The 13,611-nt window shown below is 38.2% G+C and overlaps 1 protein-coding gene across 8 annotated transcripts in view; it reads left to right on the top strand.

Annotated features, from left to right (window-relative positions):
* The first annotated feature begins 3,430 nt into the window (after window positions 1-3,430).
* LOC128741541 (vascular endothelial growth factor receptor 1) overlaps window positions 3,431-13,611 on the top strand; it is an 86,867-nt gene continuing 76,686 nt past the window's right edge. Inside the window, exons 1-3 of one of the 8 annotated variants that reach the window (XM_053837430.1) lie at window positions 3,431-3,780; window positions 4,973-4,992; window positions 5,102-5,586. The gene's annotated coding sequence lies outside the window, so the exon portion shown is untranslated. Of the gene's footprint in view, window positions 3,781-3,980; window positions 4,001-4,972; window positions 5,587-13,611 lie in introns of those variants that run through there. The other 7 variants (XM_053837428.1, XM_053837427.1, XM_053837429.1 and 4 more) reach the window with 7 other exon arrangements.

The following is a 13,611-nucleotide window of genomic DNA, read 5'->3' on the forward strand; positions in this document are numbered from 1 at the left end:
TTGAGTTGTCCAAGATTATGCAAGTAAAAGAGGAGGCGAACCCTCAATTTATGAAAAACATTATTGTTGCTGTTGTTGTTTTTCATATGTGTCAGACTGTGTTCGTCACACGCGGTACACATAACACATAACACGATACATTTAAAATTAAAATGCAGCGAAACTAAAAGAGATAGGCATTTTATGTCAAATAACGTAATGTAGAAAGTTAGCAGAGCTTTAAATTGGTGATCAAAAGCAATCAATTTTATCACACCTTTTTAGGAGAAATTCGATAAAAACGCCTTGAGAAACACTTACTTCAAAGCTTTTTGTTTCTAAAAAGTTACTAAATTTCATGGAGTACGAGGTTTAAGACTAATTTTCAGTACGCTTTGACGCTTTGGCCGCTTTCTACCAAATGTTCCTTGACATAAGGGAACGAGCACTGGGGGTAGACAAAAAGGGTGCTGGTCACTACCAATGGGAGAGGTTGTTTCTCTTCCGTTATAGGAATTTTCAAAGAGCAAACAGATGAATAACTGACCACGAAAGAAGGCAGAGCTGATTGGGAGCCCATACCTAACATAACTCCGAAACACCTGGACGGTTCTTCATCAAACTTGGCACACATGTACCTTGACATAAAAAAAATCAGTGTTGGGAGTTCCAACAAGAGGGGATCCAAATCAGTAAAAGGGATCGCGTTTCTCTTGTATTTGGAATGATTGCAATTGTACCACTGACGAACTGACATGACACGAGCGTTTCATTTTTGACTCACAAGATCTTTCATGCAAACAACCACTTGCTTACAAGCGAGCGATTGCTTATGTTAAGGCAACACCGAAAGTGGCTAACGTTATTGTGTTAGAGCGACAAACACTGTACTGTACATCTCATGTGTTCGTTAAAAACCTGAACGTTTATTTGAATGTTGCATTAGTATTGGTAATATATGTCAAATGGCAGAGCTTGCAAACATAAACACAGCTGATCCGCAACCAACCGCACCGACTGCGAACATCCCGAAATATGGTTTATTTTCTTTATCAAGACATTCCGATTCATCTAAGATTTGCAGCAGCAATTTAATAATGCATAGAATCAATAGGATGGCTAATTAATCCGTTTGCATTGAAGGCGAGTTTTTGATTGCTGGTCAGCTTGTTTACTTTTTCTGAGCTTATCAATGCGGTAAAAGCAGAAAGCTCTTTGAAAGCTCATTGATGTGGCGAAACTTTGAGACCGTGGTGTTGTTTTTTCGGAAAGCGCTAGTGCAACGAAATATGTGCGCAACCAAATATCTATTAACTAATTCCAGATTATACGTTTTATGACACGTAATGATCTATATGATCCGTTCAATTTGTTTTCCATTAGCAATTATGTTTTGCTAAGTGTTTGTTGATATATAGCGGGTCGATAAATGGAAGTTTTAGAAAATTATAACAGCTCGGAAAGCACTGATTACGTGCTCTGCCAATACAGATGCATTTTAAGGCACAAAACAATACATGCATCGAACGGTAGCCATTTATCCAGCCATCTTTGAGCCATTTTCGGTTTCCTCTTAAACAGCAGAGAGATTTACAAAAGTACGGGAGAGAGATTTATGCAAAATTCAGTTTGTTTCAACGGCAATCTCTATGAATATCGAAAATAACCCGGTAGTTTTTTGTGTATTGCAAAAAAGGATAAGGTAATTTTTACAAAGGGCATTATGCATTCACTTGTGCTCCTAATGTGTTTTTATTTTTTCGTGTCGGTCACACATACCTAGTTAGTGAATGACATTCTGCCAAACTTGTTCTCTACTTTTTCAAGATAAATAGCGATCCATTGTGGAGATGGTGTTACTGTTTAAAGTATTTTGATTCAAATTTTCGGACACAAGTTTTTTAAGGAAAATGTATGGGATGTCATGTCGGTTCGTTCGGTTCGTCGGTGATTCAAATTTCATTCTAGATTCTACCGCAACGCATGGTTCATACATCCCCAACTTGAATCGGTACCGCTGTCAAGCAATGCTCGGCTGGAGTCCGTTCACACCACAGAAGTTGAATGCAATCTATCATACAAGTAGTTCATTCAACAAGCCATCCACTAAACAGTGGGCTAAGTTGGCATTCTTCTATCTGTTAAGGTTTCAGAGTCCTGTCTAACGACGGCAGCTGAGCTGAGCCCAATTTTTTTGGAAGTTGGCTGAAGCTTCAGGAGACCAACCAAAATGGAATGAACTATGTACAATATGTCCACAAATTATTTTTAATAATTTACCTTAGGCCATTGCAAATCATATTTAAAGTTTTTGTCACCCCCCCCCCCCCTTGGAAATTGGCTTGAAAAATCGGGGGGCAAAAAAAATAATTTGTAGGATATGAGTCAAGTTTCTTTTTATAAAATCAATTATCTGTGGGCTTTACAGTCTGAAAAACTCAAAAAATGGGTCTCCGAGTTGAATTAACGCTTCTAGCACGAAACAGAAATGGAAATTCGAACAATGGAATTTCCGAAAATCGTCCAAAAAAATTTTCCTTCGTTTTTGTCTTTTTTCGTATATTTTTGCATAGAAAATAATAACGTATATATTATAAGCAAGAATAGATTCGGTTTGCACGTTTAAACCTTAAATAAAAATTCTTAAAATCCATGTTTTTTTGCTCGATTACATTCACTTTGTTTTTTTTTTTCAAAGTGTGCTGCTCTGTATGCTATTAATCGTTCGAAATCAAATCATACCTTTGGATGTTTGTAACATTTATGTAATCTAATTAGAGTAAAATGTAACTTGGAAAATTCTTGATCGTTGGTTGTCATTTACTATTTTTTTGAATTCTGCGATTTGGTTCAGTCTGATTTAACACCGACTATGTATAAAATACGTTACAAATAGGTATATTTTGCTTAAGCTTAAATCACACATGGCGAGTTTGCCGGCTGTTAGCAAGCGAGTTTACAAGTTGATTTTCTACTTGCTGACTGGCTAGTCTAGTGGACACACTGACACTGGGCGAGTTTACAATCAACTCGCTAACTAGCAGCCAGCAAATTCGCCTAATGTAATTGAGGTTCTAGATTACCTATATATTCAGTTAAATTCACTCTACATAGTTCTACATGCTGATAATTACAGCCCGTAGTGATTTCGAATAATACTACAATTAAAATGGTTTTTAGTTTGCGTTCACTCGTACGCGCGTTTCGAATGAACGCGCGCTGCCTTTAACTGTCGCATGCATGCTTGCATACATACTATAACTAGAATCACGCCGCCGCGCCGCCCTTTACCACTGCCACTGGCAGTACGGTGCGGTGGGGCACGGCCGTAGTCGTGGTATCGTGGATAAAAACATCTACATGTTGCAGCAACAATCGGTACGGCAGTCGCCGCAACGCAAGAGTGTGTTATTCCGTTCAGTTCCGAGTGAAACGTGAACCGGTGTGGACGTGTTTTAGCATTTGCGCTATCCATGCTGCCTTTTCCCATACACTGTGAACCGCCGAATGAAGAATCAGAACGATCGCACCCCGTGAATTCCACAAGTGTGTGTACGATATGTTTGTCGCCATAAAATCGCCCCGCGAGTAGTTCGAAATTAAGTGCATAGTGTAATTATTGTTTACTTAAACGCTTTCCGTACGGGTGCAGTTTAGTGAAATTCCGTGTGACACACAATCATTCCGAGTATTGCGATTTGATTGAAGTTCGGTAGTGGATGTGCTTGTTGCTTGTGTCGAGATTTTAAGCTGCCAGTGCGCGCCACTTAGCCATTGTCGAGTGCTGTAGGGGAACAAGGGGTAAGAAGGCCCGGCGGGGTAAGAGGGACCACATCGATTTCGTCAAGAAATCCTTAAATTTTCTACACATGCCCCAGTATGTTTTGTTTATTAGCCTATCTAAACACTTTCGAGACAACCTGTAGCACTCGGCCGTATCCAACGTCAAAACTAGAATCAAAACAAACTTTTCGTTCGCAGTGTCTTCATGCGATATAATTTCAGCAGCAACAAATTTAAGGTTTTTCAGCAAAAAAAAACTAAGTATTTTGACGTTTCTTTTACCACTGACTTTAATTGGGCAATTCTTGTTCTGCGTGTGGCGGAAAATGTATATAAAATAGTACGGATTGAGAGATAAAAGCAAAATAATGTAAATTGTTAACTAGGGGTAAGACGGGCCATTTTTCACGGGGTAAAAGGGCCATACGTCATAGTGCTCATAACTGCCTAAAGTTCTTCTGTTTAGTGTCTTAATAGATTTTAAAAATATTGAATGAAAAACCAACCTTTTTCCTGTTAAATTTGACTAACTATTTTATTATTCTGACAGATACGCATTTCGTTTACGACTTGCAGGCTTCATCAGTGTCTTTTTCGAAATAGTGTACACCTGTAATAAAAATTATCCCTGAATCTGAGATCATCCTGTCTAACACAGAGCCTCCCACGTCAAAAGAAGCCAACAAGTGCCATTCGAAAAACACAATCAATGTAAATTTGGATCTAATGGAATCAAAATTCGATGATTCCAATTCACTTAACGTTGCCTTCTTTACCTTCACCTAAAGTTAATGGTATTCGAAGAGTAAACGTCCCGCTGACAAATCAACAAAAATAACGCCAAGAAAAGAGTAAATAAAAACCAGTGGAGTAAAATAACGTCTACTCTTATTTTCAAAATTGAACTAGTAGTTAAGTTCCTTCTTTTAGCAGGTGTCTAAATTAAACTATACCTTCTTTTAGCATGTACCTAAAAACCCCTTAAGAACTTGTTCTTACTTAGTTAATAATATTGAAATTGTGTTTACAACTCAAAGAAACCTTCAAATCTGCCACAATCCGCCTTACTCCGCCATGGTCCGTCTTACCCCTTTGGTGGTCCTTCTTACCCCGCCTGGTTGTGAACGAGTAATTTTTAGACGTTTCGAAAATTGATGAAAAATCACGGAAAAATAAACTAATTTATTCTTTACATAATTTTTAATGGTAGATAAATGAATGCTTTTCCATGTGTGGAACAAGAAAATATGAATTTTCGTACACATTATATGCTAGCAATTTATTCGCTTAGGGTGGCCGTCTTACCCCGTCTTCCCCTATGTTCTTCGTGATTTTATAGCATTCGCTACGACGCAACGTGGATGTGTGAATGGGATTGATAATTCCTTGACGTCGCAGTAGAAGTCCAAAGCAACAAGTGGTGTGGTAAAGGGGGCGGCGGGTGATACGGTTCGGAAGGGACGGCCCCCAAAAAGAAAACACACTTCCAGAGATCGCGAACGAAGAAAACATCCGTCGCGGGCAAGAGAACACAGCCAAAAAGTCAATGAATCGCAGCACCAACCAACGATGATGTTACGAAAGTCGAGATATTAGAGCGGAGTTCTACCGCACCCATATATCAGTATCAGAGCAGAAAAGGGAAAGAAAGCTGCAAAGCAGCTTAAGTTCGAGAAAAATATAATATTATTTTCATTCTGAATGAGGTTCGTGATGTGATTGGGAACGTATTTTTGGTGAAAGCTTGTGGGAACAGTGTCCAAGAAGAGTTCTGTGTTTTGGGGGTGACTGCAACAACGGAAAGAGAAATCTCCAATAGCTAATGTGAGTAGAAAAAATCTCGATGTAGTAATTTAAAAATCATTTAAGTCACGCATCGTTATTGTGTACCCGTAATTTGAAACACTAGACCTATTAACATAGCGCATCAAAATTGAGTTCAGAAAAACACGTTGGTAGAAGTTGGTGACGTAATTTGGAATAAAACCCGCGCGGTGTGTATGTTGGTAATGGTTATCTTATTTGGCATTATTGCGTCGAAGCATCAAGCGTTAAGAGATAAATGCTTGTATGGAAACACAATCAACCGGATGAATAATATGTAGGTACAGGTAGACAGCAAGAATATCGACACTGACGACGACGACCAAGCCGGTCGAACGTCGACGAAGCAAAAACTCGCGCAATCAACCGGTTTCGTGGCTTAGTCAGGGTGTGCTTATGTGTGTTAGGGTTTTACCTGAACAAAAAATATAACAACGTCAGTAGAATATAGGTGCATTTTGGATTTCAAAGAATCTTGAAAACCAAGAAGCATTGCAACTGGATTTTAAATCCGTTAGTTTGGATGAATTTCGTCAAACCACGCTATATTTTTCCACACAAACTTTCAAAACTTATACAAAATTTCTAAGTGAGTGCCATCCAAAACGAACAAATTGATTCGCTCTATAGGGGAACTGTGGGTAAGACGAACAGGTTAAGAAGAACATCTAATATAATACAGAAAACTTATGATTTACAAAACCTAAATACAGTTTACTTCAGTTCAATATATTGTTTTCAAAAGTAGCTAGTGAAATATTTGACAAAAAATGTTTTTCAATGTGTATTTTGAGTTTTAAAAATGGTCCGAAAAAGTGAACTTTTTTAGTGCTGCGGGTGAAACGGACAATGTGTGGGGGTAAGATGGACAGGTTTTGTAAATCGCCCCAACAATGAGCATATTATTATTTTTGACCCTTAACAAATTGAATACGTAAAATATGGTGGTGTAGCGTGCAAAAAGTGAAGGGGGCAGTCCACCCTCTCCCACCAATAGCAGCCAATCGAAAATTGTTTGGCAGCGGCAATATGAACTAGCATTCCAAAGTCTATTTCGTGCCTGGCTACTGCTAATTTGTTTGAAGTCCACATTTGCCGGTTAAATTTTCATTTTTATGCATGAGATAATACTAAGAAGCAAAATCAACCATTTTATTATGATATGTTCACTGACCATCTTACCCACACTGGCAGCTGTCCATTTCACCCCACCATTATACATATTTTTAAAACGTTTACAATTTTTCATATGTAAATAAAATTACCTATTTTTCCAATGCAGACGTTACTTGAAAAGGTATTAAATCGAAATACTTCATGTTATGGGTTACATTTCAGAATTAAACCACGCCAAAAGCTTATTTTCGATGGCAAAAAAGTTACATCCAAACGCAGAATCACTTCCACTTTTCAGTTTTTCTGTACTTTATCAAAAGTTGAAAGTTCTAAATGATGATGGAAACGTTCAGAAACCATGAGATAGTAAGATGGTTGGATGCCCATCAAAACATTTACGAATTTTAATGCTTAACTGGTAGAATCAACCACCTGTCCGTCTTACCCACCCTGTTCGTCTTACCCACAGTTCCCCTACCTAAAAAATTAAGAAATAAGAGATGCCTAAACATGCACTCATGCTAAGAAAGTCTAAATTTATCTTATCATCATAACCTAAAGGCGAAAATTATTGACTCAAAGAATTACAATGTGTCCATGTCCAGTTATGAAAGCTACTAGGCTGTTTTACCATGCACATTTATTTCTTTTTTGGAAAGGGTTACTCCCTTGATGTATGATTCGAAAAATGATGAATAGGATGAACTGGAAAATGTCGATATATTGAACAAAAATATATTGGTTTCTATGCCAGGTAGAACCCAATATATTTGTGGTCTATACGAGATTTTCCAGTTCATCTAATTAATTACTTTTCGTATCAGATATTTACTTCCTGTCCAATAAAGTTTACGTTATATGATCACGTATAGAGTCATACACGATCATGCTGTGCTAGATGTTTTTATTTTTTATTTATTTAGTTATAGGATTGTTTCAAAGTAATGATGTGCTAAACCTAGAATGCGTTAGGATTCTATTGACGTTTTTGTTGCACGGAATGCGAAACAAATACAACAAACACATAAACCAAAAATTGAATCAATATTTTGCTAACTTGTCCAGCATTCCTGTGCGCATTTCTCACATACCCATTTTCAGTGTGAATGATATTAAATAATTTTTGTGCCATTTTTTGACTTCTAAACAATTGCAATAACCCTACTAAGGGGTTTCCAATTCAATCATTATTCATTGGCTAATGAATAAAATCTACTTCAATTCTGTGACATTTACATTTTATTGGGGTAATTATTCTGACTGACAGACTGTCTCCATGAATAAAATTACAAGTTAATTCTACGTTTTATTCTGCTACTAAATTAAATTACACAATGTTCACATTAAGGATAATTACAAAATTTCACCACACTATAATTAAACTACAATTATAATATAGCTAAGCTAACCATCCACTCACACCATAGTTGTAGTGTAATTATAGTGTAGTAAAGTTTTGTAATTATTCTTAATGTGAACATTGTGTAGTTTAATTTAGTAGCAGAATAAAACGGAAAACCTTCCTAATTTAACTCGTATTCGAGATTCTGCTAAGATGCTCACCTTAATACCTTTTAATTAGTTAAGTTAATTCTGTTTCAGAACGTATAAATGCGACGGTTCAGCAAGCTAACACAGTTTTTCCACTTTTAAGAAAGTTCGAATACATTCTGTGATTGGTTTATTGGATCCAAATAAAGTTTGTAGCAAGCCCGATGAGCATACGTTCCACGCACTTGTACACCAAGAAATCGGTATTAAACCTGCATATTTCAACTCATATTATACTGGATATGAACCAGTGATTATTGAACTACAAGGAAAACGTAGTTCTCAACACAATCAACATACAGAACGTTAAATAATTAGCACATTGATGAAGTGTACACATATTAAAACATGGTGGAAAAAGCGGTATTTCTGCGATGGTGTCCCGTTACGAAATGTAACTTGTCATACCTACCTAAATAGCAATCTAAATCAAAAAGTAAATACTACGTTAGAAAGTACACTTAACAGACATAATTTAAAACTTGTTTAATAACTGAGAAACAAACGTATTTTTTAGTAGTGGGAGCAAAATGTCAATGAAAGTCGGGTCCTCGTCGTAACGGGACACGCAGGAATGTGTCATAAATAGTGGTTGTTGCTATGCTCGGAAAGTAAGCAAGGAAAGTAGTTTTGTAAAATAGATTTTAAAGTTGCCTGATTTTGCCACAAAAACCGCCTGATACACTTGCATCTGTGGCCGAGTGTGTCAAGGTTCAGTAAACGACATCTATCATATTGGCATGACTGTTGTTGTCAAAGAAGATGTTGCAAAAACAGTCTAAAGGCCCAGACACAATGCATATGGATTTTACTACGTTGCGGAAATTTGACAGAAAACCCATGGAAAAACTGTCAAATTGCCGCAACGTAGTAAAATCCGTATGCATTGTGTCTGGGCCTTAACAAATCTCCTTTGCATACCTCCTTTGCTGGGAAACCAAACCAAGCGGGAAAACTAGGGCGCAAAAAAGGAGTTCAAGAGTGGTCATTCTTAAAATTATGCTAAATTGAAAAGAGCTAGAGCGAAGACACTCCGAGCATTCACTAGATGCCGTTGTCCGATCTTAAAGCGCAGGTTTACTATTGCCAGTAATAACTATCGGCACTACAACAGATTCCTCTACAATCGGCATGTTCGTCGCGCTCAGCAAAATTTGCGTCGGAACCCGAACAAATTCTGGAACTTTGTTAACACCAAGAGGAAAGAAAGCGGTCTTCCTTCGACTATGTCCCTTAATGATGCTAATGCTACCTCTGCTGCTGATAAATGCAATATGTTCGCGCAACATTTCTCAAGCGTATTTAACTGCGACCTGACCACTGCTCTACAGATAGAGCAAGCTCTATTAGATGTACCTTCTGCAGTGCTAGAAATGGATATCTTTAACAGAAATGAGCAATCCGTGATTTCTGCCGCTAGAAACTTGAAGTCGTCCTTTTCACCTGGACCCGGGGTAATTCCTGCAGCGTTAATGAAAAAATGTTCGGATATCCTAGCGCCTCCGTTAACCTTCCTATTCAACTTGTCACTTCAACAACAGAGTTTTCCTGTTACCTGGAAAAAATCCTGCATGTTTCCGGTTTTCAAAAAAGGCGATAAATGCAACGTAATGAACTACAGAGGAATAACGTCCTTGTGTGCGGAGTCAAAGGTTTTCGAGATTATCGTGAAGGATAGATTGTTTGCTGCTTGTCGAAATTATATTAGTACAGTGCAACACGGGTTTTTCCGTGGTCGTTCAGTAGAAACTAATCTTGTAAATTTCGTTTCATTTTGCATTAGAAATATTAGTTGTAAAGCACAAGTAGATACAGTATATACTGATCTTAAAGCCGCATTCGACACCGTTAACCATAAGCTGCTTGTGCATAAACTGAAAAAACCTGGCTGTAGTGAACGGTTTTGTAATTGGCTGGAATCGTATCTTGTAAATAGGCAGCTCTATGTACGAATTCGGAATCACCAATCATCCTCATTTACGAACAAATCAGGTGTGCCACAAGGTAGTAACCTAGGTCCTTTGTTGTTCTCATTATTCATAAATAATGCAGCACTGATCCTTGATCATGGCGGACGTCAATTCTTTGCCGACGATTTAAAAATATACTACGTAATTCGTCAAATTGGAGATTGTATGGAACTTCAAACTATGTTGAATCTATTTACCGACTGGTGTGAGAGGAACCAATTGCTATTAAGCGTGGAAAAATGTTGCGTCATCACTTACCATCGTACAAAAAATCCCATCCGATTTGATTACAGTATCGCCGGTAGCAAACTCAGTAGGGTCGAGCAGGTGAAAGACTTGGGAGTGATACTGGATGAAAAACTATCATTCAGGCCGCACATATCAACGACTATTGAAAAAGCTAGTCGACGACTTGGATTTATATTCAAAATAGCCCGTGAATTTGATGACCCTCTGTGCTTCAAAGCTTTATACTGTTCATTGGTCCGATCAACTTTAGAGTTTGCCAGCGTTGTTTGGTGCCCGCATCAGGCAACTTGGAACATGAGACTAGAAAGCATTCAGCGTAAATTTGTTCGTTATGCCCTGCGAAATCTCCCATGGAACGATCCTCAGAATTTGCCTTCTTACGAAGATCGCTGTCGGTTGTTGGGTATAAAAACGTTAGATCAACGTCGCCGGGCATCACAAGCAGTATTCATTGTAAAGCTAATTACTGCGGAGTATGATGCCCCAGATCTATTATCACAAATCGGATTCTACGCACCTACACTGATAATAAAACTTGGTTTATAGTACGAAAACGAGCGTTTGCTGTACGAATTCTTTCGTTGTTTTCTACCACGAACTAGATTCGTAAAATCAAACCTGAATGTTTTGTACATAGTAACAAAGCTATATTCGTACGAATCATTTCATTTTACAAAATGGTTTGTGGATTTTACGAATGCACGAAAAGGCTGTCGATAAAAATAATACTAGATTTCACTATTTTCCGATAGGTGTCAGTATGCTACATTACCGACACCTATCGAAAAATAGCGAAATCTTTATTATCTCTGAAAAAAGCTGATTTTATCGGGAATCGAACTGAGCTCGTTTTGTCATACTTCTTTACGAACAGCCGACGACGCCGCAAACCACAGAACCACAGCTACTGCGTACCAAGACGGACATAATTGCACAAGTCTATTTTCTCTTCATACAATCTTCGCATCCCGTTTTCGTCGATAATGATGCCAGACAACAACCGTGCATCAAATGGGTCTTGATGCAAGACAGCTACGAATGTGCTCTCGTAAAAAATACGAACCATTCGTAATAGCAACATTTGCGGTAAACAATAAGCCTACGAAAGTTTTTAAATGGTATGAAATTATTTGTACCAGCTACGAATAAAGTTTTACGAATATTTTTTCAAACAAAATACGAAATTATATTCTCAGTGTACCAGAGTTTTGCGTCCAAGGACTATGCTTCATGTGGAATTCCAGTCAACCCAGTATGCAGCCTTCTCACCGATTTCATCAATGGTGCGACAGTTTAATCGATATACTGATCTTTTTAAATTTACTGAAACTTCATCTGTGTACCGGCGAAGATTACTAGAAAGTGACTTGTTGTAATGTTTTATGTAAATTGTAATGTATTATGTATAATTGTAATTGTGCAACATGCAATGTCCTGAAATCAAAAGATGATGGGGTTTTTATGCACATTTGAGGAAGGTCACGTTGTGACCACCTCAAGTGAGCTTTTCCCCATCCACGTGAAACTTCATTTAGACCGATAAGGTCAGATGAATAGAAATAAATAAATTAAATTAAATAAATTAAATTAAATCTCAGAGCTGAATTCAAGCTGCCGAACTGCTTTAGAGATGATTATCTCATGGTGTAAATTAAATGACAATTTTACGTCCAGCAAAACACCAAGGTCGCTAAATCCATCCATTCTGCGCAATTCAATGGCGCCAATGGTGCAAATTTTAATGTTCTATTCCAATCGCAGCAATTAGTTCACCTGCGTACGCTGTCATACTTCCAGATTCCAGCAATGATGTAAAATCATTGAGAATCAACAAAAAACCAAAGGCCCCATGTTGCTCCCTTGGGGATCTCTAATTTTATTGGTAACTTACTTTTACGGCGACAATCGGCATATCGAATCAATGCCGACCCACTCTTCGTGGTCGTAGAGTACCTTTTGGAAACTAAACATCTTTTAGACGGCCAGTTTTGTGCGGAATTGACGGCTATGGGACCTCAGCTGGATATGTAATCTGTAGAAGGCTCTGTTGGCAGCCGCTACCCGTCTTTTTATTGCACTTTTGTCATAAGTCACTAACAAACCAAAGTAAATAAATTCGTTGACCACGTCAAAAATATCGTCATTCATCGCCACCAACACTCGCAGGGCTGCCGCACTCTTTACTAGTCACCATAACTTTATTTTGGCAGAATTTATTATAAATCCTATCCTCTGAGCTTGCTTCTTAACCTTTCGTTACTCGCACAAACTTCGATTTATAAGCATGATAAAACCTAACAGAATTCACTCGAATACTAATGCCAGTTGGTGAAAAACTTGTGGAACTTTTTCCACCATTTGAACGATCTTGGTCTGCAGTTCAACTTTGCTGAAAACAGTAATTTTCTTTACTGCTGGAATCCCGAGATATACTGAGATAAAGTTAACGGTTCGCAGGCGTTGTACAAAATACAACAGCGCGAGTGACGGAGGGTTAAGATTTGTGTACATCTCTATCAGATTTCTACGGTTAACACCGATGATATCGATGTCCTTAGGAGCATGTGAGATTTCGTGATGATGGTACTGCTTCTCTGCTCGAAAGCCCTTCATATAGCGCGTTCCAATGCAATGTTACACAGTATTTCGATTGTCCATCACCTTGCTTAAAACCACCTAGGCTCACAAACGAGTCCGATGTCTCACCCCCTATTCTGCCGCTTGATTTTGAACCATCAAAAGTAGCATGTATCAACCTAACCAGTTTTGTTGAAAAACCATGCTCATTTCGCTTAACTGAATCATAGGCCGCCTTGAAACCTATAAACAAATGGGGAATCTACAAGCTAAGTTCTTGGAATTCATCGAGGATTTGTCGCAAGCTGAACATTTGGTCCATCGTGGAGCGTTTCTCTCGAAAGCCGCACTGGTATTCACAAAGAAAAGTTTTCTGCGACGACCTCAGTCTATGAAACAGGATGCGAGAGAGAAATTTGCATGTAGAATTGAGGAGAATAATCTCTCGACCATTGCTGCATTCGAGTCGATGGCCCTTTTTGTAAATAGGGCATATGAGACTATACAACCAGTCCGTAGGTGGTTCCTCCTCAGTCCATTGCTTTAGTAGAACCTGATAAAT

The sequence above is a fragment of the Sabethes cyaneus genome, chromosome 3 (genome assembly GCF_943734655.1).
Source record: "Sabethes cyaneus chromosome 3, idSabCyanKW18_F2, whole genome shotgun sequence".
Lineage (NCBI taxonomy): Eukaryota > Metazoa > Arthropoda > Insecta > Diptera > Culicidae > Sabethes > Sabethes cyaneus.